The 27,949-nt window shown below is 45.1% G+C and overlaps 1 protein-coding gene across 1 annotated transcript in view; it reads left to right on the forward strand.

The window, feature by feature from the left end:
* Positions 1-27,949, forward strand: part of ACOXL (acyl-CoA oxidase like) — a 366,969-nt gene that overhangs the window by 309,929 nt on the left and 29,091 nt on the right. The window lies entirely within an intron of this gene.

A 27,949-nucleotide genomic window follows, 5' to 3' on the forward strand; every position in this document is an offset into this window, starting at 1 on the left:
CGGCCGCTTTCCTCAGAGAACAGCAAAGTGACGGGCGAGCGGGTGTCAGCCACGAGTGGGGGTCCATGCAATTCTCCAGAGGGCTCAGGGGGTTCTACTTAAGCTTATCTGACAGAGCCTTGATTCTCTGAGCGGATTTATGAGGCTTGGCCAAATTCCATGACTCTCACCGTACTTTTTAATTAAGACAAAGGATTTCATGCGTTCCGAGTCTGCCGCATCCTCACTTTCGTCACTGTGGGGAACGCTTCACAAATGAGATTGTTCATATGAGCCACGGGAAGGGGCATCGATGTCATCGCTTCCTCCCTCTCGAGCGGGAGAAAGACTTTTCTTTTCTTGGTGACCATCGCTTTGTTTCCTTCCAAATGGACAAAGGAGAACAGGTGCGGTCTCATCTATGTTTTGGTTGTACATCTGGGTTGAGCCAAATGTGTGAGAAAGCCTGACCCACACCCTGCCTGCATTTAATTAAAACTTGGCCATTGGAGGCAGGAAGCGGTAGACACCAGCAGATAACTAAGGAATATGCACTCTTTTCCACCCATGGCTAAGGCTGTTCCCACCTGGAAACTCTCCTTGGGCCGACCAGGAGGCATCTGCATTTCCATGATGTCACTGCAGTTCTGTGTCGTCAGGAAACCACATGTGCCAGGGATTGCATTTCTTTACCTGAATACCATGCCAGGTGTTCTCTGACTTTAGAAATGGGTGGAAAATAGAGGGTGTCACTAAAAGGGATTTTCAACTCATTTGCCTAAGATGTGATATTTTCAGCCTGTCTTTTTTTTTTTTTAAGCTTTCAGTAATGTTGATTTTATAAACAGAAGTTCTGATACCAAACTTTGGGCTTGCCCGGGAGAACTGACCCTCCAGAGTCCTGGTTCTAATACGCTGACTTTGAATGGCCTCCACAGAGGCACAGGAGCTTTGCTTGGCATTTTAAGGTCGTCCACTCCAAGTTCTTGGCACTCCCCACCGAGGCCCATTCCCCAAGGGTCACCTTCCCTGCCAGGTACAGGCAGTATTACTGTGATCGTAGAATAGCTCTTGGGTCCCAGACACTCACCTCTTTTTTTAAAATGTAAATGCTTTAAATGTTATTTTATTAATGGAGTATAATTGCTTTACAATGTTGTGTTAGTGTCTGCCGTGCAACAAAGTGAGGCAGCTTTGTGTGTACATACGTCCCCTCCCTCTTTGGCCTTCCTGCCCCACCCCACGAGGCCGTCACGGAGCACCGGGCTGAGTTCCCTGTGTTACACAGTGGGCTCCCGCAGGCTCTGTCTCACACGCCGTGGGGCATGTACGTCAGTTCCACCTTCTCGGTTTGCCCCAGTCCCCCCGCCCCGTGTCCACGTGCCCACTCTCCGCACCCACGTCTCTATTCCTGCCCTGAAAATGAGTTCATCTGCACCCTGTTTCTAGATCCCATGCTGTGTGTGCTATGCTCAGTCACTTCCATTGTGTCCAACTCTTTGTGACCCTGTGGACTGTAGCCCACCAGTCTCCTCTGTCAGTGGGATTCTCCAGGCAAGAACACTGGAGTGGGTTGCCACGTCCTCCTCCAAGGGCTCTTCTTAACCCAGGGGTCAAACCTATATCTCCTCTGTCTCCTGCATTGCAGGTGGATTCTTTACCCACTGAGCCCCTTGAAAAGCCCTTCTAGATTCCATAAATACGCATTAATGTGTTAATATGATATTTGTCTTTCTCTTTTGACATAACATTACTCTGTATGACAGACTCTAGGTTCATCCACGTCTGTGCAGAGGACCCAGTTTTGTTCCTTTTAATGTCTGTGTAATATTCTGCTGTACCACATCTTTATCCATCATCTGCTGATGGACATTTAGGTTGCTTCCAGTCACCTTCCAGGTGACCAGGCTGTAGCACCTTTGGTTCTTTCTTCTTGTTTGGTCCAGCATTTTCTCCCACCATCTCCTCCTTCCTGTTTCTTTCTTATTCTCCTCTGAATGTCCATCTTGCCCTGTGTTCCCCTCTCCATACCTCTGTGGGCTGAACCGACTGTGTGCCGCTTGATCCTGCTCCTGAGCCCTGCATGGAGGCTACCTGGGCATCTCAGAGGCAGCATGGGATGGAGAGGTCAGAGCATGGAGCCCGGTGCCAGGAGACCAGGCCAGGCTTGTGTCTCACTGTCCCCGAGGCCTCCATGACTGAGACGCTGTGGCCACTCTCTCCACATCCATAGAGAGAATATGGAGAGAGATGCCACTCAAAGCCTCTTCCTTCTCTCAGTTTTGCTTTTTCTTTAAAGACTTATTTTTTCATCTGGACCATTGTTTAAGTCTTTATTGAATTTGTTACAATATTGCTTGTTTTCCAGTTTTGGTTTTTTGACCACAAGGCATGTGGGATCTTAGTTCCTCGACCAGGGATCGAACCTGCACACCCTGTTTTGGAAAGTGAAGGCTTAACCACTGGACTGCCAGGAAAGTCCCTTCCTTTTACTTTCTCACCCTCCCCCCACTGCCATGCACATAATGCCCCAGGCTGTCTCCTTGGGAACATTTGGCTAGAAACTAACAATTGCATACTCTGTAATGACCTATACAGGAAAAAAATCTAACATAGGGTGACTATGTGCACATGTATCAAAATTACTGATTCATTTTGCTGTACACCGGAAGCTAACACAGCATTATAATTCAACTATACGCCAATAAAAATTAATTTTAAAGAAACTAGCAGTTGGGAGCGGAAGAGGGCTCAGATAGCCCGAGGTGTCCTGGAATAATCTCCAGTGACATTGAATGTTTCATGTCTTTCCCGTTGGTCTCTGCAGACTGTGTGGCTGTTACAACCGAGGATGATGTCTGTGGCTGTTTTCTCAATATCTGTAGTTTTTTGAACCGGCATCATCAAAGAAATTTCACTCAACAAAAACGAGTGCTCAGTTCATATATACTGAAACTGTTTTATGATTTTTTTTTTCAGGAGATTGAGGTTTTTTAATGTCACATATCAGAGCACATCACGTGGGCGTGACAGTGGTGTGCAGGATTTTTGTAGATGGTTCTGTGGGAGAACATGCTCAGGGTGACAGTAGATCGTTCTGACTACAACCAGCCTGCGGTCCAGTTTCTGTTTACTTGGGCGAGCTGTTCACTTCCTATATTCTCTGCAACCAGCTTAAATATTTACCCCCACCTCACTGGGTGAAAGCTGTTGCAGGCAAAAAAATGCAGATGGAGACTGGCTCTGATGTTTTTTAAAAGTTATATTTGCATGCGTACTGTGACATTCTTACACCATTCCGGTTATTTTGAGACTTGTGTGTGCGCGCTCAATCGCTTCAGTTGTGTCTGACTCTTTGTGACCCCATGGACTGTAGCCTGACTGGGTCCTCTGTCCATGGGATTCTCTGGACATGAGAATACTGGAGTTGGTTACCGTTTCCTACTCCAGGGGATCCTCCTGACCCATCCAGGGATTAAATTCACATCTCTTGCATTTCCTGCATTGGCAGGCTGATTCTTTACCACTGCACCACCTAGGAAGCCCCCACTTGAGACCTAAGGGTGGATATTTCATGATCTATGAGGCTGCTCTAGAAACAGAGTGCAGGGAAGATGCAAAAGATGAACACATAGCAGTTGAGCCCATGTCTGATACCCCTGGGAAAACAGAGCCAGAGAGGGAGGCTCTGGAGATGGCAGAAACCAGAGCCTTCGCGTGACAGCCAAGAAGAGCAGGGCAGGGAGAAGCCGTGGTCCTCTGCTAGCTGGTGGGCAGTAGCTTTGGGGCCACAAAGCCGGTGCTGTGGACCCTCAGTCTGAGCTCCTTGCTGGGACCTCTGCCCAGATGAGCAGATTCGCAGAGAACCCGCCACGTTGGCCACAGCAGAGCCACACAGGAGGCAAGACCAATGACGCCACGGGCGCCGTGCTGCAACTGCTGCGTGGGGTCCCTCTCTCCGCTTACTGTCAGTCACACCTCGTTTTCTGAGAATACTGTGAGGCAGGAAGAAGCTGGCTCCTCCATGACTCAGTTTCCCCAGCCGTGTGCATGCTCAGCTGTGTCTGACTCTTTGAGACCCCATGTACTGTAGCCCATGAGGCTCCTCTGTCCATGGGATTTCCCAGGCAAGAATACAGAAGTGGGATGCCATTTCCTCCTCCAGATGCCAAATAGAGGTCAAGGCTATTGATGACTTGGTTTTTCCCACCACTGTGGCCCTATTAAGGGGTGGGAGAAGAGATGCCAAGGGTAGGACAGCTGTCATTAGGGTTTGCCTCGCAGGCAGATTTCACTACGATTTGAACCACAGAAAAGATTTAGATCCCATAGATGACTAATGACCCCATTCACTTTCAGTCCCTGTATTGACGGTTTCTTCACTCATTCTTTTTCATTGTTTTCACCTTGGCCTCACTGGAGCTCCACTGTGGCATGCTGGCTTCTCTTGTGGAGCTTAGTTGCCCTGGCGTGTGGGATGTTAGTTCTGTGACTAGGGATTGAACCCACATCGTCTGAGCATTAGAAGCTCAGAGACGACCACTAGACCACCAGGGAAGTCCCTCTTCTTTCATTCCTAGTTCTACTTGCTGTCACCGCCCTGGAGAGCTCATCTGCTCCTCACCTCTGCCCCACTCCCCACTCCCCTGCGGCTCCAGATCGCACGTGAGCCGCAGCCCCACGCCTGAGCTCATGCAGCAGCTGGACCCTCCTCCCGTCTCTGGTCTCTGTCCTGTCTCCTCAGCCTCGGGCCGTGAACCATTCACAGCTCTGTCCAGGGGTTGCCAAGCCAGAGCCGGTGCATCCGTACCCTTGGCAGCATCTTTCAGAGTTAACCCTTTCCTCTGTCTCAGAACAGAGCAGCTGGGCCTGGTCCATTGAGGGCAGGACTGATCTCCACTCTACCAGGCTCTAGCGTATGACCTTGGCAGGTCATTTTGACCTCTTTCAGCCCAGTGTCCTCTTCTGATAAAAGAGATTGAATGTGATTATTTCAAAGACCCATCCAGCAACCACATTCTGAAAATCTGTGCCTGGACATTGTCGGCAAGCTTGCAGTTCTAAACATGCTTGAGAATGAATGGCGCTGGCCCTCAACTGTCTGTCTCCCTACTGCGGGGTCAGCCAAATGAGCCTTCGTGTTCCTCTCTGGATCAGTTTCCAGCCCTAACTTCCTCTATCCTTTGAAACAGGGAGATCACAGAGCTTGCATTTAAACCTGGACTCTTTTTGAGAGTGAAAGGGGGCACTGGTAAAAATTAAGCTTGGATGACTGAACATAAACCCCGACTGTCCCAGGTGAATCCAGGCATCTGATGAGCCTGTTTTTGAATCAGGTCCAAAATCCCTTTTCTCATCAAATGGCTCTAGGTTGCCTATCAGACTTTGTTCTCAGTGTTTGATTCAGCTGGTCCCTGTCACCCCCCTACCTCCAGGATGGTCTCCTCTTGAAATCGGGGGGGACTTCCCTGGTGGTCCACTGGCTAAAACTCCATACTCCCAGCAGAGTGGAGCTGGGTTTGACCCCTGGTCAGGGAACTAGATCCCACGTGCCACAGCTAAAAGATCCTGCATGCTGCAGTTAAGACCCAGCACAGCCAAAATAAAGATTTTTTTTTAAATTGCTTCCTCTTTTCAGTGATGGAAACTGGCCATAAGACAGGCTCCTTGGTACCAGTCTGCATCAGGACCATCATTTTCTAAATCAAATATAAATTATCACAGTGCCTTAGTCTATTCCCTGGGGACTTATTCCACACCTGGCAGCAGCTGTTTCCAGTCTGGGTATGAGACAGCAGCCCAGCAAGGACCCTCACTGGGACAAAAGCATCACAAGATGGTAACCCGCTGGGTCTCCCTGCCTCCCTTTGGAAAAGCAAGTAGGATGATCTGGGGAAAGCAGCCCTTGCTGATTTGTGCTGCTCCCCCTGGGCCAGGGCACCAGAGCTAGCGAAGGAGCTTCTACTTGACCTGCTATAACCGAAGGGTTATCTCAGAGCCAGACCTCCCCACTCCAGGGATGCTGAGCGAGTGCCTGGAATACTCCCCCACACTGCAGCCCCCGGCGCAGTCCTGTCTCAGCCACTCTGCCTCTGGGCTCTGGCCGGAAACACTGTATAAAGTTCAAGATTGGCTTTTTGATATCATAGCACATGTGCGTGCATGCTAAGTCGCTTCAGTCGTGTCCGACTCTTCGTGACCCCATGGACCCTAGCCTGCCAGGTTCTTCAGTCCATGGGATTCTCCAGGCAAGAATGCCAGAGTGGGGTCCTGTGTCCTCCTCCAGGGGATCTTCCAGAACCAGGAACTGCACCCTCGTCTCCTGTGTCTCCTGCATTGGCAGGCAGGTTGTTTACCGCTAGCGCCATTTGGGAAGCCCCTTCATACCCCATAGACTGTAGAAAACGGTAACAAGAGCCAAGCTGCCTGCTCGGGAGTAGATAGAGGAGTAGATCTTGACTCTCTGCTCCGCAAACCGCAGACCTCTGGTGGGGCTGTCACACCAGCAGTGATGCTCCGGCCAGTCTCCATTTGATGGGCAGACGGACAGCCCGTCTGTGGCGAGGCCGACGATACCTAGACCTTTGGACAAAGCAGAGCAGTTTGAGCCTCTGCTGTCTGCCTGACTGGCATGTGCAGGGGCCCGTCAGAGTGGAGGGCACAGTTTCGGGGTGCTGAGGCCCAGGCCAGGAAAACCCACAGAGCTGATTCCCAGGGAAGGCTCCACTGACCAGAGGCATGGGAGCTTCCTGAGCATTTTCGTCGGCTCCCAAGTATTCACGCTGCCCCCAAAGGCACAGGCAATCCCAGACAGACATGGAGGGAAGAAGGCCAAGCCCTCCTCCCCCACCTCTCCTCACCACTGTGGTCTGGCCCAATGGGGCTGTTTCTCTGTCTCATGATGTTCTAGGAACTCAGACACACAAGTCTTTCTTGAAATTTGAAGCCCCCTAGTGAGTGACATGGCCTGACCCTTCCATTTCCCAAGTTTACAAAATACCAAGTTTACAAAATACAAGTTCTTCCTGGAAATGGGCCTTTTTTCCCCACGTGGTGGAATGCTAACAGGCCAGGATTGTTGAAACTGTTGAGAGTTTTCAACAGAAAAATGATGACTGTACTTTAGCACGGGACTGGCAGAGCCTTGAGGAGAAAGGGAGTTTTCCACATGAGCGCTCCACTGATTCACCTCCCCTCAAAGGCTTAGAAACACCCCAGCAAGCTGGTTATCGTGTGTTCTTCCAATTGTGATTGTCTCGGTGACACTTTGTGCTTGGCTTCTCCCACAGCTCGCCTCAGCCGGCCTGTTCCCTCCGTGTGGCCGGCCGAGGGAGCAGCGTCCGGGTTGGGGAATGGCTCACTGCCCTTCGAGGGGCCTTCTGTCTGCCTCTGTGCTGTGGAGGAGGCCTCCACTCCTGCAGCGCTCACCGCGGCAGCCCCAGCGTCAGGCAGGGGCTTTGCAGGGGACCGTCCCCGGCTCACAGGCGGCTGGCAGCGGCAGTTGGAGCCTGTCAAGTGGGCGAGGTGGGGTTTTTCCCTCTTTCCTTCATTCTAACTGCTCTTTCTTCCTTTTCTAAACACGTGTAGGTGGCAGCTGGTCTAAGCACCAAACCCAGCAGCCAAAGGTGATGGCCAGCGCCTCCCTCTGAGTGCACGGGAAACGTGGGACGTCCTCCTTTCCTTCAGTGGCCCTTTTCCCACCCGAGGAGCCCGGCGTGGCCCCTTGCCTTTGAAAGTGTCCTGGGCCCCAGGGCAGGAAACAAGAGCAAACATCCTGTGTGAGCACCACGCATGCCCGCAGCCCCCGCCTAAGCATCTGGGGCCAGTCAAGGGCTCAGGCCTCCCACACAGAAAGGAGAGTTCCTATCTGGGGCTTGACTCCATTTTCCAGGCCCAGTCCAGCACGAAGAGCGTCAGTCTGTGCTGCAAACTCCATGAGCCGAGATCATTAAGGGTGGTGGGGTCTGCAGTGGTGAAACCCCATCCTTTTCTCTAATGTTTTCCTGCTCCTTTCAAGTCAGAGCCACACAGAAAGAAGCAAGCGTGTGGCTGAAAATCTTCTAAGGCAGCTGTTCTGCCATGTCCATTGAGGACCCATTGTGGGCCAAGTGATGGTTTTCTAGTACCTGGCTTGTTTGAAGAATGTATTTCAGGCTTTTTAATAAGGGGAAAGAGCTACAGGTGACATAGAAGTCAACTTTCAGATGTAGTGTTCCAGCCATAAATGATTTTCCTCATTCCTGCACCTTTATGCCATGAAGGCCCTAGAATGCCTCCTTCCCTTCATTCCCAATTCTCTCCCCACAAGGTCAAGTTCATGTCAAGGCTCTGCAGGGCATCTCAAACCAATGCCCCCAAATCTCAGGTGCATTTATCTCTCCTAGTGAAATTTTAATTTTGGAAATAAATCTTTGGTGCCTAGGATTAACTTTTTAACTCAAGGAAATAAATGTCCAGTAGAATTGCAGGCTCCCTGATAGGTCAACAGAAGGGTTATTTTGTTGGCTGTTTGCACGTACCTGCCACAACCCCTCTTCAGAAACATCTATGAGTGGCTATTATGTGCTAGGCACTGTGCTAGGCCCTGGGGGGTGTTATAATCAATAGGACCTGGCCCTCACCCTCAGCTCCCTATTAGATGAGACTCCCCAATAAGCAAGCACATTGTAGTGGGCTACGTGGTAGAAGGGAGGAAATTGGGGGTGTTAACAAAGCATTCAGCTGGGGTGCCCAACACAGCATAGGTTAGAGAAGACTTGCCAGAGGAGGTGGCATTTGTGTTAAGTTTCTGCAGGAAATTAAATTTAACCAGCTGTGTGGGTTCCACTGTGCTCACTGGTGGGGTCAGTGTGAGAAGTTGTGCTCTGTGTTTTCCATTTATAGAGTGTTTCAGGTGCACCGATGTGTGTCCTGAGAGCTGGCTGCTACAGTAGGGGACCCAGCCAGCTGCCACTTCAGGGGAGAGGTCTCCAGAAGCTTCTGTCCTTGTTGGCCATGCACCTTTCCCCCATGTGCTCTTTGTGCCTGCTCAGTCGTGTCCGACTCTCTGCAACCCCATGGACTATAGCCCGCCAGGCTCCTCTGTCCATAGGGTTTCCCAGGCAAGAATACTGCAGTGGGTTGTCATTTCTTCCTCCAGGGGATCTTCCTGACCCAGGGATCAAGCCTGCATCTCCTGCATTGGCAGGCAGATTCTTTCCCCCTGAGCCACCCGGTGTGCTCTAGCAATCCTGAAATTCCAGCGTTCAGCATTCCTTCGTTTGGTTCGGAAGGTTAACGTCGGACTCAGGTGTCTCTGAGAGGGATTGTAGCAGAAGCCATCATCCACCTCCTCCACAGAGCTCCCCTGTCAGGGGAAACGGACTGACGGCTTTCTGGGTCCAAACGCTGTCATGTGAAAACTGCACACGTGCCTGATTACCTAAGAGGAGCGTATGGCTGCATGGATGAATGGAGCGACAGGTGAGACATTACACCTGCTCTGCCCTTGACACTCTTGTCAAGCGTCTAAATCAATATCTAAGTGGAAAGCCAGCTGGAGAGCAGAAAAGCCGTGTTCCGAATGGCGGTGCACTTCCCCGAGTGCAGAGAGCATCATTGTGGGGGCACTCCTGCTTCCGCCAGCCGGCCATGCGGAGGGAGCTCCTACCCAGACACTCTCCCCTCCACATCCTCTGTGCACGGCTCTAGGGGACAGCTTTCATTTCAGACTTTTCTAGAAGACGAGAAAGAGGGAGAGGAAATCACTGGAGACGAGAAGACTAGACAAATCTGCTGAAAGCCATCTGTAGGAAAATGAAAGCAAAATTTGGCCCTAGGGAACTAAAATTAGTGGGAGGAGAAAACAGGGCCTGGCCCCAGAGTTGTCATTTTGCCATTTAAATAAAGAGATCAAGATGCTGAAGTGTGCAGGAGAATTCTCGAGTGACTTACCCAGAATATGGAGAAATTTCATCAGGGAACTTTAGGACTGTGAGTCCAGGAGGCTTGTTGTTGTTTAGTAACTAAGTTGAGTCTTAATCTTTTGAGACCCCATGGACTGTAGCCCGCCAGGCTCTTCTGTCCATGGGATTTTCCAGGCAAGAATACTGGAGTGAATTGCCATTTCCTTCTCCAAGGGATCTTCCCAACCCAGGGACCAAACCCATGTCTCCCGCATTGACAGGCAGATTCTTTACCACTGAGCCATCTGGGAAGCCCTGAGTCGAGGCTACTAGACATTAACAGGGTTGTCAAGTGGCTTTCCCAGCACACAGTGAAGGCAACACTTGTATTCAGGTTATATGGGGGCTCATGATGGATGGAGCTGATGGAGGGGGAGAGCTGGGCTCTCATGCTCAGGCAGCTTCCCTGCCTGCAACCGAAGACACTTGTGCTCTGATTGAAAACCGGAAATGTTATGAGACTTGAAGATTTCTGCTCCCTGGACCTGCACAACTCTTCCTCTTTCCCTTACTAACCGTTGTGTGCTCAGTCACTCAGTCGTGTCTGATTCTCCGTGACCCCACGGACTGTAGCCTGCTAGGCTCCTCTGTCCCTGGGACTCTCAAGGCCAGAACACTGAAGCGGGTTGCTGTTTCCTCCTCCAGGGGATCTTTCTGACCCAGGGATTGAAGCTGGGTCTCTTGTGTCTCCTGCATTGGCAGGCAGATTCTTTACCACTGAGCCACTTGGGAGGTCCTACTAAAATTTTAGCTGGTCTCTTTTGGGTTACCTTTACATTCAAAAGTCTACTGAAACACACACACCCAGCATGGTTATCAAGTTTGAGAGAGGAAAAAAGAAAAAGATTAGTTAGCTCGACTCCCTTCCGCTCCTAGGACCCGGCAAGATGCCTGGCGCACAGTCAGCTCTCAAGAGGTAAGAAAGGGGAGGAGAGAGGGAGAAAGCAGGGAGAAACTTACTTGTGGAATAAGTGCCAGCATGAAGGTACCAGTCACCTGACTACTACTTCACAGGTGTCTCCTGGTGGAATGTTTTCCCTTTGGGGAAAATCTTTCCATCTTAATCTCTTCTAGGACTGTGAAAAGAACAAGATGGGGATTAGACAACTTGATGTGTTCTTGAAACTTTTGTCTGATGGGAAGGGCAGCTAGGAACAATCTATCGGTAATTGTTTGATTAGTATATAATATTTTGGAAGTACTTTCACAGAAAATATAACATTAAATGGTAGGATTAAGACCGATTATATAAATGAGATAAACCTACTATTAAAAGTGAAAGGCTCTCAGACGGAGGGAAAAACAAAACCCAGTTGCACGACGTGTACAAAAATGCAGACCCCTGCTTCCAGGAAGATGAAGAAGGGAAAATTCTTATTCCTATTCTTTCTGCTAAGTTCAGTGAAAATAATGGACATGATGTACAAAAACAACCATAGGAAAACTCTGAAAACAGACCTCAGGACCAGTTGACTCACTGGTAAAGAATCTGCCTGCAATGCAGGAGACCTGGGTTGGGACGATCCCCTGGAGAAAGGGAATGACTACCTACTCCAGTATTCTTGAACAGAAAAGGCTGGCAAAATATTAAGCATAGACTTACCATATGATCCAGAAATTTCACTTTTGGGCAAAGAGTTGAAAATAGTGGCTTGAATGGGTATTGGCACACCCATCTTCATAGCAGCACTAATTATAGCAACTAAAATGTGGAAGCAGCCCCAGTGTCCACGGATGGATGAATGGACAAGTAAAAAATGTGGTGTATACGTGCAGCAGAATGTTATTCAGCCTTAAAAAGGGAAGGAAATTCCAACACAGGCTACAACATGGAGGAACCCCAACTATATACATTATGCTAGGACAGAAATGGTATGGACCTAACAGAAGCAGAAGACATTAAGAAGAGATGGCAAGAATACACAGAAGAACTGTACAAAAAGGATCTTCACGACCCGGATAATCACGATGGTGTGATCACTCCTCTAGAGCCAGACATCCTGGAATGTGAAGTCAAGTGGGCCTTAGAAAGTATTACTACGAACAAAGCTAGTGGAGGTGATGGAATTCCAGTTGAGCTCTTTCAAATCCTGAAAGAGGATGCTGTGAAAGTGCTGCACTCAATATGCCAGCAAATTTGGAAAACTCAGCAGTGGCCACAGGACTGCAAAAGGTCAGTTTTCATTCCAATTCCAAAGAAAGGCAATGCCAAAGAATGCTCAAACTACTGCACAAGTGCACTCATCTCACATGCTAGTAAAGTCATGCTCAAAATTCTCCAAGCCAGCCTTCAGCAATACGTGAACCATGAACTTCCAGATGTTCAAGCTGATTTTAGAAAAGGCAGAGGAACCAGAGATCAAATTGCCAACATCCACTGGCTCATGGAAAAAGCTGTGTGGATCACAATAAACTGTGGAAAATTCTGAAAGAGATGGGAATACCAGACCACCTAACCTGCCTCTTGAGAAATCTGTATGCAGGCCAAGAAGCAACAGTTAGAACTGGACATGGAACAACAGACTGGTTCCAAATAGGAAAAGGAGTACGTCAAGGCTGTATATTGTCACCCTGCTTATCTAACTTCTATGCAGAGAACATCATGAGAAACGCTGGGCTGGAAGAAACACAAGCTGGAATCAAGATTGCCGGGAGAAATATCAATCACCTCAGATATGCAGATGACACCACCCTTATGGCAGAAAGTGAAGAGGAACTAAAAAGCCTCTTGAAGAAAGTAAAAGAGGAGAGTGAAAAAGTTGACTTAAAACTCACCATTCAGAAAACGAAGATCATGGCATCTGGTCCCATCACTCCATGGGAAATAGATGGGGAAACAGTGGAAACAGTGTCAGACTTTATTTTGGGGGGCTCCAAAATCACTGCAGATGGTGATTGCAGCCATGAAATTAAAAGACGCTTACTCCTTGGAAGAAAAGTTATGAGCAATCTAGATAGCATATTCAAAAGCAGAGACATTACTTTGCCGACTAAGGTCTGTCTAGTCAAGGCTATGGTTTTTCCTGTAGTCATGTACGGATGTGAGAGTTGGACTGTGAAGAAGGCTGAGCACCGAAGAATTGATGCTTTTGAACTGTGGTGTTGGAGAAGACTCCTGAGAGTCCCTTGGACTGCAAGCAGATCCAACCAGTCCATTCTGAGGGAGATCAGCCCGGGGATTTCTTTGGAAGGAATGATGCTAAAGCTGAAACTCCAGTACTTTGGCCACCTCATGCGAAGAGTTGACTCATTGGAGAAGACTTTGATGCTGGGAGGGATTGGGGGCAGGAGGAGAAGGGGACGACCGAGGATGAGATGGCTGGATGGCATCACGGACTCGATGGATGTGAGTCTGAGTGAACTCCGGGAGTTGGTGATGGACAGGGAGGCCTGGCATGCTGTGATTCATGGGGTCGCAGAGAGTCGGACACAACTGAGTGACTGAACTGAACTGAACTGAAGTGAAAAAGTCAGACACAAAAGAACATATACTGTGTGGATCCATTTATGTGAGGTACTTAGAGTAGTTAAATTCATTGAGACAGACAATAGAATAGTCCCTTTCCAAGGACCATGGAAAATGGAGAATGAGGAGTTATTATTTAATGGGTACAGAATTTCAGTTCTGCAAGATGAAAAAAATTCTAGACAGATGGTGGTGATGGTTGCAAAGCCAATAACAGATGAGGAACCAGGAATGGGAGGAAGTTGGGATCAGTTCTGGGTTAAAATAAATCAGAAGGAAGGACCTGGCTGAAAGCTCTTCCACAGGTTGCCAAACTGTCTACATAAAGTACAGTCAGCCCTCCATACCCATAGATTCCACATCCAAGGATTCAACCCACTGCAGATCAAAAATATTTGAAAAAAATTCCAGGAATTTCCAAAAAGTAAAACTTGGATTTGCTGCACACCGGCAACTATTTACAGCATTTACATTGTATTTACAACTATTTACATAGCATTTGCCTTGTATTAGGTATTATAAGTCATCTTGGAGAAGGCACTGGCAACCCACTCCAGTACTCTTGCCTGGAAACTCCCATGGACGGAGGGGCCTGGTGGGCTGCAGTCCATGGGGTCGCTAAGAGTCGGACACGACTGAGTGACTTCCTTTTCACTTTTCACTTTGGAGAAGGAAATGGCAACCCACTCCAGTGTTCTTGCCTGGAGAATCCCAGGGATGGCGGAGCCTGATGGGCTGCTGTCCATGGGGTCACACAGAGTCGGACACGACTGAAGCGACTTAGTAGCAGCAGGTATTATAAGTCATCTAGAGATGATTTAAACTATAGCGGAGAATATATGAAATACTATGCAATTTTATAAAAGGACTTGAGCATCTGTGGATTTGGTATCCACTGAAAGAATAGGTGACCCTCGTGGTAAAGAACCCGCTTGCCAGTGCAGAGCCTAAGAGACGCAGGCTTCATCCCTGGGTCGGGGTGGTCCCCTGGAGGAGGACATGGCAACCCACTCTAGTATTCTGTGGGCTACAGTCCATAGGCTTGCAAAGAGTCGGACATGACTGAGCATGCGCACACGGAGGTTTGCCGCTCAAGGCTACCCTCCAGGATGGAAGGCTGTAGGGTATGATTCTGAGTCAGTCTGTATGAAGGTGTGTAAGGAGCCCCAGAGGGAATAGCTTCATCTCTACCTGCAAAGCTGTGGTTTCTGAATTTTCCTACTTCCCCTGGACATGTTATGGACAGTGCACTGCAATGCTACAAAGTAGTAGAGAGTGGGTTTGCCAGAGTTTGGCAATCACAGAAGAGCTTGGATTCTGCAGCCAGATAGAAGACTCCCCAAGTACCAGTCTACCCTTAGGGTTAAGAGGCAGCAGAACTCCAGTCTCCCCTTTGTCCATGCACATGCAGCAAGCTGAAAAAAAAAAAAAAGATATCTCAAGGTTACCTTCTCTAGAGCTTTCCATTCTGTCTCCTTTTTTGGCTTGCTGAGTTTCTGTTTCCTGTGGATGGATTTTCTGCACTTTCCACTTCCCAGCATCTTCAAAGGCAAAAATAGAGCTATGTCTAGGCTTCTCCGTGCATGTATGCTCAGTCGTGTCCGACTCTTTCTGACCCCATGGACTGTAGCCTGCTAGGCTCCTCTGTCCATGAAATTTTCCAGATAGGAGTACTGGAGTGGGTTGCCATTTCCTCCTCCAGGGTTCCCCACCCAGGGTTCGAACCCATCTCTCGTGTCTCCTAATGAGGCAGAAAACAGAACATGCTTTGGGTCTGGCTGGCTGTCCATCCCTGCCTCCTACTGCACCCTCTGCCCTTGATCTGCTATGACACCATCACTTTTCTAAACTAGGTCCTCTGCCCAAAGTGGTGGTGGACAGAGAGGCATCTCGGCTCTTCAGTCTGCAAAGACTCAGAGAGAAAAGATCACCTTCATCCTTACCTCTTCTCTCCTAGAGCACCAGCTCTACCAGAATGATCCAGCTGCCACTGTCTGTCACCTTTTTCAAGAAGAGAGGCTTTTAAGACACAAGAAACATCTGGCAGATTGGATCTTCTTTTTAAAAAATTAACATCTTCAGGCAGCTTAGAAGGAAAAGAGACATTGATCTGGAGAACTTCCTTGGCTGCTCAAGAAAAAGACATTAATGTTGATTACCCCCTCTCCAGCCTTTTTCCAGTGTAATATAAATAAGACTCCCTCACCTGTGGAAGCTGATGAGCTCACACCGGAGCAGATGGCATGGAGGAGACAGGGCAGGCGAACTATACGAATTCGAGCTGGGCATTGTTCCAGTCTGGTCCAATTGTTAATCACTTTTCTATGGCAAAAGAATGCCCTTCGAAATTGCAATGCTAATATTTTTTGCTAAGGCTGGCAGAAATTCCTTAAACTAAGAGACTGTGCCACTGCCCATCAATTTTACAAGGCAGTATGCAGATCCCAAGTGGCTAAAGTCTGAGGCAGAAGGCAGAGCACTACATCACATTGAGATAACTAGGTTGTTGCTGGGGGAAAGTGTTCTGAAATCATGCTGGTATTACTGTGAATTAATAAGCTTTGTTCATCTTCTCTGACACTGGAAGTCCAACTTAGTCCTTTTGCTTCATTTCTTTGCTTATTATGCATCTCAGGCCATGGATACAGGCTGCCTACTTGGCATAAATTGCAGGCAGTCTCCCTTCTTTCTGTCGTTGGCCCAATAGGTGTATGCTCTTGGGAACCAAGGGTCTCAGTTCTACAAATGCACACACTAAACCCTGATACTGGGCTAGGCATGCAGACATTCCAAGATGCATGAGCCACAATGCCTGCCTTCCGTATCACACTGTGATCAGGGAGAAAGTCAAATGGGCAAATAATTACACCAACAGCAGAATATGAAATAGGGAAAAACACACTGCTATGAGGACCCTGGAAAGGAAAGGGTAACTTTTATTGGGAGGAAATCAGGGAAGGGTCCTTGGACAAAATTTTGATATAGGAAACACTTACAGAATATAGCCTTTTCAGCTTGGAGTCTGCCATAACAAAGAGGAGGTGGTATATACATAAAAGATGATATGTTTAAATTATTATACAGCAAAATGGTCTTGTTTAGGTGTATGTAACTCAATGAATTTAAACTGTGGTCCTGGATAAGACTCTTGAGAGTCCCTTAGACCACAAGAAGATCAAACCAGTCAATCCTAAATTAGGAAAACAACCCTGCATATTCATTGGAAGGATTGTTACTGAAGCGCCAATACTTTGGCCACCTGATACGAAGAGCTGACTCAATGGAAAAGACCATGATGCTGGGAAGGATTAAAGGCAGATGAAAAAAGGGGTGGCAGAGGATGAGATATTTAGATAGCACCAGTGGTTCAATGGACATGAATTTGAGCAAACTCCAGGAGATAGTGGAAGACAGAGGAGCCTGGCAGGCTACAGTCCATAGGGTCACAAAGAGTAGGGCATAACTTAGCAGCTGAACAATAACAACATAGAATCGTATAAGCACCGTCACAACCTGGATATAGAACAATTTAACCATCCTGAAATAATCCTTTATGATATGGCTTTATAATCACTCTCTTCCTCTTCTGATAAACCCTGGCAACCAATAATCTATTGTCCAGCACTATAGTTGTGTCATTGTGAGGCTGTTACAGAAATGGCATCGTACAGTATGTAACCTTTGATACTGACTTCCTTTGCTCTGTATTTGAGTTTCAGCTAAGTCATTCCATGCATCTACAGCTATACCTTTTCATCGTTGAGCAGTTTTCCATTGTATGGATGTACCACAGTTTGTTTAATCATTCACCCGGGGAATGACTGAATTGTTCTCAGTTTCTGATGATTATGAGTAGAGATGATATATATATATATATATATATATATATATATATGTACAGGTTATTATATTACATAAACAAGTATTACATAGATTATATTACATAAACAAGTATTCTCTAGAGTCAATTTCTCAGTCTCAGCAACACTGACATTTTGGGTCAGTACTTCTTTGTTGAGGGTGCTGTCCTATAATTTGTAGAGTGTTGAACAGTGTCCCTGGCATCTAGTTACTATTAATAGATTCCAGTCTTCAGTTATTGCCAAATGTCTCTTGGGGACAAAATTCATCCACAGTTGAGAACCACTGCTCTAGGGTAAATGCTTAGGAGTGGATGTACTGAGTCACATGTAAGTGTACATTTAATTTTGTAAGAAACATTACATTCCCAGTGTAGATACAATTGCTCAGTATCCTCACCAACACTTGTTATTGTCAGTATTTTTTTTTTTTGGCCATTCCAATAGGGGTGTAGGAGTATCTCATCTGGTTTTAATTTGCATTTCCTAATGATGTTGAAAATCTTTTAATGAGCCTTTTTGTCATCTGTGTGTCCTCTTTCATGAAGTCTGTTCAAATCTTGTGCCCATTTTAAAATCAGATAATTTTTCCTGCTGTTGAGTTTTGAGAGTTCTTTATTAGTTCTGGATACAAGTTCTTTCTTGCATGTGTGATTTGCAAATGTTTTTCCCAATTGGTGGCATGTCTTTTAATTCTCTTAAAGTGTTTTGCAATTTTTTTATTTTGACAGAGTTTATCAATTTTTCTATAGATTGTGCTTTTTGTGTCTTATCTAAGAGTATTTGCTTAGGGCTTCCCTGGTGGCTGAGTGGTGAGGAATCAGCCTGCCAGTGCAGGAGACACGGGTCTAATTCCTGTCCAGGAAGATCCCACGTGCCATGGAGCAACTGAGCCCGTGTACCATAACTACTGAGTCTGTGCTCTAGAGCCCGGGGGCTGCAACTACAGAGCCCAGGTGCCACGGCTGCAGAAGCTCTAGAGCCCGTGCTCCCCAACAAGAGAAGCCACTTCAGTGAGAAGCCCATGCGCCACAACTAGAGAGAAGCCAGTGAAGGCCCAACACAGCCAGAATAAATAAGTAAATAAACATTTTTTTAACTTGAAAAAAAAATTTTTTTTAAGAAGCTTCCTTTAAGGGAGGAGCTATTAAGGGTATATGTGTACCTATGGCTGATTCATGTTGAGGTTTGACAGAAAACAACAAAATTCTGTAAACCAATTATCCTTCCATAAAAAAATAAATTTATTTTTAAAAAAGGACAATTGCTTAGCCGCAGGTCTTGAAGGTTTTCTCCCCATATCTTTTTCTAGAAGTTTTAGACTTCTGCGTTTTACATTTAGATCTGTGATTCCTTTTGAACCAATTTGTGTATAAGGTGTGAGGCTTAGGTCAAGATTTATTTATCTTTTGACTGTTGCTCTCCAGTTGTTTTCACATCATTTGTTGAAAGGACTGTCTTACCTGCATTGAATCCCTTTTGCATCTTTATCAAAATCACTCACACACATTTGCACAGATCTGTTCTTGGCTCTCTCTGTTTTCCTTTTGTCCTGTTGGCCTCTGTGTCTATCTCTGGACAAAGCCATGCTATCTTGAATATTCTAACTTTATAGTAAGTCTTAAAATCAAACAGAATAATTTCTTTAGCTTTATTTTTCTTTTGCAATTGTTTTAGTCATTCTAGTTTCTTTGCTTTTCCATATAAATTTTAGAATTTGCTTTATTCTGTCAACAAAAAAAGTTTGCTATGATTTTTACTGGAGTTATATAAAAGCTATGGATCACTTTGGGGAGAACTGGCAAATGTCCTTTGTTGACATCACCAATTTACTTTATGAGTTCTTCCTTGATTTCTTTCATCAGTATTTTTAATTTTTAGCATAAAGATAATGTACACATTTTTGTAAATTTATACCTGAATATTTCATTCTGGGGGCAGTTACTATAAAAGGTTGGACCATAACGAAGGCTGAGTGCCAAAGAAATGATACTTTCAAATTGTGGTGTGGAGAAGACTCTTGAGAGTTCCTTGGACAGCAAGGAGATCAAACCAGTTAAAACTAAAGGAAATCAACCCTGAATATTCATTAGAAGGACTGATGCTGAGGCTGAAGCTCCAATACTTTGGCCACCTGATGTGAAGAGCCAATTCACTGGAAAACAGTCTGATGCTGGGAAAGATTGAAGGCAAGAGAAGAGGGTAGCAGAACATGAGATGGTTAAATAACATCACTGACTCAATGGACACGAGTTTGAGTAAAGTCTGGGAGATGGTGAAGGACAGTGGAGCCTGGCGTGCTGCAGTCCATAGAGCCCCAAAGAGTTGGGCACAACTTAGCAACTGAGCAATGACTATAAAGGATATATTGTATTAAATATTGGCTTCTAACTGTACATTGCTAGTATCTAGAAGTACAATTGAAATGTTATATGTCAACCTTGAGTCTTATGACTTTGCTGAGCTCACTATTAATTCTAGAGATTTGGGGGTTTTTGGTAGAACTCTTGTGTTTTTTTGTATGTAAACAAATATGTTGTCTGTGAATACAGACAGTCTTATTTTTCACTTTCTCTTATATGTTAAATTAGTTTCCTAACTGCTGTGACAAATGACAACAAACTTGGTGGATTACAGCAGAAATGTATCCTCTTGTAGTTCTGGAGGCTGGGAGTTTGCACTCAGCATCCCTGGGCCAAATCAAGGTGTCGGCAGGATTGCACTGCCTTTTGAGGCTCCAGAGAATTCGTTTCTCACGTCTTCAGCTTCTGGTGGCTGCTGGCTGCTGGCATTTCTTGACCCGTGGCCATTCACTCTGGTTTCTGGCTCTGCAGTTACACTGCTTCCTCCTATTTTGTTTCGGGGGCTCCCCAGGTGGCGCCAGCGGTGAAGACCTCACCTGCCAATGCAGGAGACAGAGAGAAAGAGATGCGCCATTGATCCCTGGGTCGGGAAGGTCCCCTGGTGAAGGGCATGGCAGCCCACTCCAGTATTCCTGCCAGGAGAATTCCATGGACAGAGGAACCTGGTCTACAGGGTCGCAAAGAGTGTGAAGTGACTTAGCATGCTCACATTCTGTCTTTGGACCCTCTTCCTGCCTCTCTTTTGTTTGTTTTCGTTTATATTTTCTTGGCTGTGCTACATGGCATGTGGGATGTTAGTTCTTCAACCAAAAATTGAATCTGTGCCCCATGCATTGCACACAGAGTCTTAACTACTGACTGCCAGGGAAAGTACCTCTGCCTCCCTTTTATAAAGATACATGTGATTGTATTTAGGACCCACCAGTTAATACAGAATTATCTCTTCATTTTATGAATCTTGACTTGATCACACATACAAAGACTCTTTTTCCTTATAAAGTAATGTTTGCAGATTCTAGGAATTAGGACCTGGTATCCTTAAATGGCATCACTCAGCCTACAGTACACATCCTCTTTTGGGTTATTTGAGCATTCTTCAGGGTTTTGAGCTACCTATATTTCTATGTACAGTGTTTTGTGTTTTTTTTTTTCCCTTTTCATGGATGCCTTAGGGATTATAAAATAGCTATCAAACTTTTTACAGTCTACTTAAAATAAATATTTGGCCTCTTCAGGTGGAATAAGGAAGCCTTACCATCATAGAGTTTCTTTCACCCTCTCCCTTCTGTGTATCATAAGCATCTTGTAAGTAATCTACGTACATAGGAAACCACATCAGACAATATTATAGGTTTTGCTTTCAGTCATTACACACATTTTAAAAGAATTCAAGAGAAAAATAGTCGGATATTTACCATTTCTATTGCTCTTCCTCCATTCCTGATATTGCAAGTTTCCTTTTACTGTTTTCTTCTGACTGAGAAACTATTTTTTTGTTTTATTTTGTCTTATTATTTTTTATTAGTTAATTTTTGCTGCATGTAGTTGTTCTGACTGAGGAACTCTTAGCAATTCTTTTAGAGCAGTCTGCTGATAACAAATGGTACTGGTGTTTCTTCATTTGAAAATATCTTTATCTCATTTTCAGTCCTGAAGGATATTTTTATTCACTCCTGGGATGTACCTGCTATTTTAAGTACTTAAAAAGAATGTTGCAACACTTCTTTCTAGCCTCCAAGGTTTCTGATAAGAAATCCAGTTATTAAAATTATTTTTCTCCTAGAGGTAATGTATTATTTTTTCTCCAGCTGCTTTCAAGGTTTTTTTGGCTTTGTTTTCATTTCAAGATGTTTGATTTTGTTGTATCTGGGCGTGGATTTCTTGGTGTTTAATCTTTGAAGTTCACTAAACTTCTGAAACCTGCACATTTGTAGAGTTCCCCGCCCCAGCAATGTGAAGACTTTTTCAGCCATTAAATCTTCAAGTATTTTTCCACTCCTGTATCCTTCCTTTCTCCTTCTGGAATGATGTTAAGGACAGGTCTTTTATCATAGGCCCACAGGTCCCTGAGACTCTCTTGTTTTCAGTCTATTTTCTCTCTCTGCTGTTCAAGTAGAGTAATTTCCATTGCTCCACCAGCCAGCTCACTAACTCTCACCTCTGTTTCCCCCATCCCAATGCTGTTGATTTTTCTCTTGATCACTGTAATTTTAGTTCTAACATTTCCATTCTCTTCTGTATCATTTATTTCTGCACTGAAACCTATCACTTTGCCTTTTGTTTCAAGATGGTTTGTGATCATTTGTTAAAGAATTTATTTTACGTTTTTAAAAATTACTTTTTATTGGACTGTAGTCATTTCACAATGTGTTAGTTTCGTGTTAGTTTCTACTGTACAGTGAAGTGAATCAGCTACACAGATACATACATCCCTCCTTTTTAGTTTTGGATTTCCTACCCACGTAGGTCACCACAGAGCACTGAGTAGCATTACCTGTGCTACACAGTAGGTTCCTATTAGTTATCTATTTTATACGTAGTATCAATAGTATATATATATATATCAATCTCCGTCTCAGTATATAGTGTGATAGATACGCCAGTCGACATGTATACATGGCAATAGTATATATATGTATGTGTCAATAGTATATGTATATGTCAGCATATATACACATGTCAATAGTATATATGCATGTCAATAGTATATATACATGTCAATAGCACATATACATGTCAGTATACATATGTCAATAGTATATATACATGTCAATAGAATATATACATTTTCAATAGTATAGATATGTCAGCATATATACATGCCAATAGTATATATACATGTCAATAGTATGTATATATCAATCTCAATCTCAATATATAGTATATATATGTCAATCAACATATATATGTCAATCTCAATAGTATATATACATGTCAATAGTATATATATATGTCAATAGTATATATACATGTCAACCTCAGTCCCCCCCTTGGTGTCCATGTGACTGTTCTCTACATCCGGGTCTCTATTTCCGCTTTGCAGATGAGATCCTCTCTACCATTTTTTCTGGGCTTCCCTGGTGACTCAGACAGTAAAAAATCTGCCTGCAGTGTAGGAGACCTGGGTTTGATCCCTGGGTCAGGAAGATCCCCTGGAGAAGGGCATGGCTACCCACTCCAATATTCTTGCTGGAGAATCCCATGGACAGAGGAGCCTGGCGGGCGACAGTCCCTGAGGTTGCAACGAGTTGGACGTGACTGAGAAACTAACACTCTTACTTACCATTTTTCTAGATTTCACATTCTGCACTAATAGACATTACTTGTTCTTCTCTTTCTGACTAACTTTACTCTGTGCTATCAAAGGTGTTTTAAAGCTTTTGCCAAATAATTCCAACATCCATGCCATTTTTTTTGTTGGAATGTGTTAATTGTCTTTTTCTACATAGATTATATTTCCCTTGCCCTTCATGTGCTGAACTTTAAAAAATTACTTTCCAGACATTTTTGTTTTTGTACCACACAGCCTGTGGGATCTTAGTTCCCTAGCCCGGGATCAAACCCCAGGCCTGAGTGGTGAGAGTGCAGAGTCCTAAACACTGGGCCACCAGGGAATTCCCCGTTTCCCGGGCATTTTGAGTATCATGTTATGAGACTCTTTTAGAACCCCACTGAAGAATGTTAGTATTTTCGTGTCAGCCGTGAGTGTGTCTGGTTTGGGGGCTGTGTTCAGCTCACCTTTCGCTCACTGTGGCCTCAGTGTCACTTTGGTCTTCAGAGCCTTTGCAGTTCTGTTCTGTCCCACATACGCACCACACAGTGGCCAGTCGGACACCTGGATCTCGTTTATTTGCTAGTTCAGTGGTCAGAGTGTTTTGGGTGCTGATGAGCATTAGATCCGTGTATGCACACCTGGGGCTGAGCCCAGAAGTTCATAAGCACGTTTCTGGGGCTCCCTCTCCATGACCTCCGTTTTCCATCCTTGCTCTGCTGCATATGACTCCAAGGACAAGCAGCTTGGGGACTAGGAAAAAAATTAAACTCACCAGCTGTTTGGTGGTGCTCTAAATTCTGGTCTTCTTCCCCAGTCTGCCTCCTATGAGTTTTCAGCTCCTCGGATCGCTTCTCCATCTTCCTGTCCAGGAGCTGTGGCTACATTCAGGATTATTGTGAGGGCTGAATGAGATGCGTGTACAATGCCTTGCAGTGCCTGGCACATAGTAGATGCTTAATAAATACTGGTTATTACTGTTCTTCGGACAGAGATTTCCAAGGGGCACATGTACTTAAGAGTAAGAAGAACAGTAAAATATTATTCTGACAGTATAGTAGATATAGGAGGGAAGGTGTAATTTGAGATACATGTACAGAAACCAAGAGCTGTTTAGAGAGGGCACCCTGATGACCATAAGTCTAAGGACACTATATGAATGGGGAATGGGATGATGAGGGAATGCTTATCCAGGGACAAATACAAAGGGTAGCATTTAATAAATGTCAGCATGCTCAAATCCCAGTATAACGTGAGGCTTGACAAATACTCTGATGAAGATGTCAAAGGCTCTTTTTAGCTACACTCAGAGTTTGAGGAGACAGATGACTGGTGTGGGGAAGAAAGCTTTGATGTTCATAAATGCAAAGAGAAAGCAGTCCTACCTGTCTCCCAAATTCCCGTCTTCTCTCTAAATCGGGAAGGACGCAGTTATGAGACGTGAAGCTACAGAGGACAGAAGAGACGTCAGAAAATCATAAACGAGCAAATGCCCACGTTTTAAAAAAAGAAGCACTGGCTGTGGAAACTATGGAACTTAAGACTGATACAAATCCAAGTTAAAATGTGAGGGAAAGTGAGTCGTAGTAGTTTATGAGCAATTAGAGAAAGATGGCCACAGGACCTACCTGGCGCTCCAGTGGCTAAGACTCCACACGCCCAATACAGGGGCCTGGGTTTCATCCCTGGCCAGGGTGACATGCTGTAACCAAAGACCTCACATGGCGTGACAAAGACGGAAGATCCTGCATGTCACAGAGTAAGACCTGTCTCAGCCAAATAGCTATACCTTCCTAAATTTGTATTAAAAGAAAGAGAGAAAAAGATGGTCACTAGGAGCCTGTCTGTGTTCACTATGGCTAAGCTCTTGCTAAACTAATCTTATTTCCTTTCTTAATCAGGTTACTAGAATACTAAATACTTGATGTATCTTGATTTTGGCCAACACCTTCCAGACCCTTAGGATATCCTTATGTACAAGCTAGAGGAATATGAGTTAAATGATAGTCTATTAAAGAGATTCTCAAATATTTGAATGAAAAGTTTTAGACCCGTCAGTTGGGTTCCAGCATATAAAGACATAGGTGGGACTTAACAATTTGTAAAATGATACAAACATGTGAGGTGACTGAATCAATATTCTTAGAGATTTGGGGGGCTTGAGGTAAGTGGGATGTGTATATGTATGTATAAGTTGGTTGAAAACAGTTCATAGAGAAAAAGACATAGCAGGAGTGTCAAATGAGCAAGCATTCAATGTAAATCAAATTTGCATCATATTCTTTCAGTCATTTCTTCAAAAAACCATTATGTGCCTCTCATAAAAGCAAATTCCGTTCACCTTGCTTGTAAAAGTTTAGAGTCCAGAGCAGGACAGCAATGGTGCCCCAACACTAGTGATGAGAAACCCCTGGGTACTGTGCTCATCCTGTGGGACACCTTGGTGAAGAGAATTACACATTTAAAAGAAGCCACCAGGTTCAAGGTGGCACAAGAGCTGGAAGCTGCAAGGTGAGAAAAATGACAGTCTGTGAAGGCTGATCATCTGGAGAAAGACTAAGTAGGGATGCGAAACTTATCTTTACACTGGTTAAGAGCTGTTGTCTGGATACTTCCATATGTTCCTGCTCTGCTCCTTAGGCAGCAAAAGTTATAGGATTAATAGCCAGGAAGTATACGAAATTGAATGTCAGCCAGTCTCTGACTGTCTACCAGCTCCTTTTCCAGTCCCTAGGCACACAGAAATGAGCAGGACAAGGCCCCTTTCTGACAGAGTCAGCACTCCATAAATTCAGGTTCCACATAAACAAGTGCTCAATAGGCAGTGGTTCTTCCAAGAGTAGATAGAAGAACTGGATACCTCTATGGCACTGAGCTCCCATCTCTGGAACATTAAAGGAAACATGCTCAGGTTCTCTTTAAGGATCTAAGGCTGGGCTGATGGTGTTTGGAGGTGGTGTTCTGGTGGCAACCAAGAACAAGGATGCCTGTTTCCCCAGACAAGCAAGAGGCTAGCCAAAGAAGAGTTTGAACTGTGTTCAAGGAGAAAAGCAGAAATTCAAAGCCAGAGAAGTGGCCCTGAGCATCAGATACACCAGAGCTGCGAACCATCATCAGGAGGACAAGTCAGGAGTCGACAGAAGGGCAGAGCAGCTATAGGGCCAAACAGTCAGGGAGCATGACGTGACCCTGGTGAAAGAGGGCAGTCTGGGAGGTAAGGGGGTAAAGAAGATGTGGCTCATATATATACAATGGAACATTACTCAGTCACGAAAAAGAGGGAAACAATGCCATTTGCAGCATCATGGGTGGACCTAGAGATTATTATACTGAGGGAAGTACGTCAGAAAAAGAGAAATACTGTGGAGATCACTTATTTATGGAAGCTAAATATGATGCAAACGACTTATCTACAAAATAGAAATGGACTCACACACATAGAAAACACATTTGTCATTGCCGAGGAGGAGGAGAGGGGAAGAAGGAATTCGGAGTTTCATGTTGGTAGCGTAACGCTATTATATATGGACTGGGTAAACAGCAAGGTCCAACTCTGTAGCGCAGGGAACTGTATTCAATACCCTCTGATAAACCAAAATGGAAAATAATATGAAAAAGAAGATGCATGTACATATGTATGGGGCTTCCCTGGTAGCTCAGTGGCAAAGAATCCATCTACTAATGCAGGAGACATGGGTTTGAACTCTGGGTTGGAAAGATCCCATGGAGAAGGGAATGGCAACCCACTCCAGTGTTCTTGTCCTGGAGAATCCCATAGAAGAGCCTGGCAGGCTACAGTCCATAGGGTCATAAAGAGTCATACATAACTAAGTGATTAACACAATTCATTAGATCAGTTCATTTCATATAAAACTGAATCACTATTCTATGCTGCAAAAAGTAACACAACATTGTAAATCAACTATACATCAATGACTTTTTTTTAAAGGTGGCAGTCTAGGAAGAGGTCTGGGAATAGTGCCAGAAGTCGGAGTCTGTGAGTGGCTCCAAGAGATCTTGAACTTGAGATAGAACTGGACTAAGGCTGGATGACCACCTGTGGCGGTCATTAGGGATGGAACATATGCCAGACATCCTCCATCTGCCTCTCCATCTCTTATTCTCCACCATTCTCAACCCTACTCTGGACCGAGGAAATTGATCTTCTTAACTTGCATCACACCTGGAGCCAGGAATCCTGGAGTGCAAAGTCAAGTGGGCCTTAGGAAGCATCACTGTGAACAAAGCTAGTAGAGGTGATGGAATTCCAGCTGAGCTGTTTCAGATCCTAAAAGATGATGCTATTAAAGTGCTTTACTCAATATGCCAGCAAATTTGGAAAACTCAGCAGTGGCCATACGACTGGAAAAGCTCAGTTTTCATTCCAATCCCAAAGAAAGGCAATGCCAAAGAATGTTTAAACTACAGCACAATTGCACTCATCTCTCATGCTAGCAAAGTAACACTCAAAATTCTCCAAGCCGGGCTTCAGCAGTATCTGAACTGAGAACTTCCAGATATTCAAGCTGGATTTAGAAAAGGCAGAGGAACCAGAGATTAAATTGCCAATATCCACTGGATCATAGAAAAAGCAAGAGAATTCCAGAAAAAATCTACTTCTGCTTCACTGACTATCCTTTGACTAGGTGGATCACTTGCAACAATTGTGGGAAATTCTTCAAGAGATGGGAATACCAGACCACCTTACCTCCTGAGAAATCTGTGCGCAGGTCAAGAAACAACAGTTAGAACTGGACATGGAACAATGGACTGGTTCCAAATTGGGAAGGGAGTATGTCAAGGCTGTATATTGTCACCTTGCTTATTCAACTTATATGCAGAGTACATCATGCGAAATGCCAGGTTGGATGAAGCACAAGCTGGAATCAAGATTGCTGGGAGAAATATCAATAACTCAGATATGTAGATGACACCAGCCTTATGGCAGAAAGCAAAGAGGACCTAAAGAGCCTCTTGATGAAAGTGAAAGAGGAGAGTGAAAAAGCTGGCTTAAAACTCAGTTCAGTTCAGTTCAGTTGCTCTGTTGTGTCCGACTCTTTGTGACC

This window comes from Ovis canadensis, chromosome 3 (assembly GCF_042477335.2).
Source record: "Ovis canadensis isolate MfBH-ARS-UI-01 breed Bighorn chromosome 3, ARS-UI_OviCan_v2, whole genome shotgun sequence".
Classification (NCBI taxonomy): domain Eukaryota; kingdom Metazoa; phylum Chordata; class Mammalia; order Artiodactyla; family Bovidae; genus Ovis; species Ovis canadensis.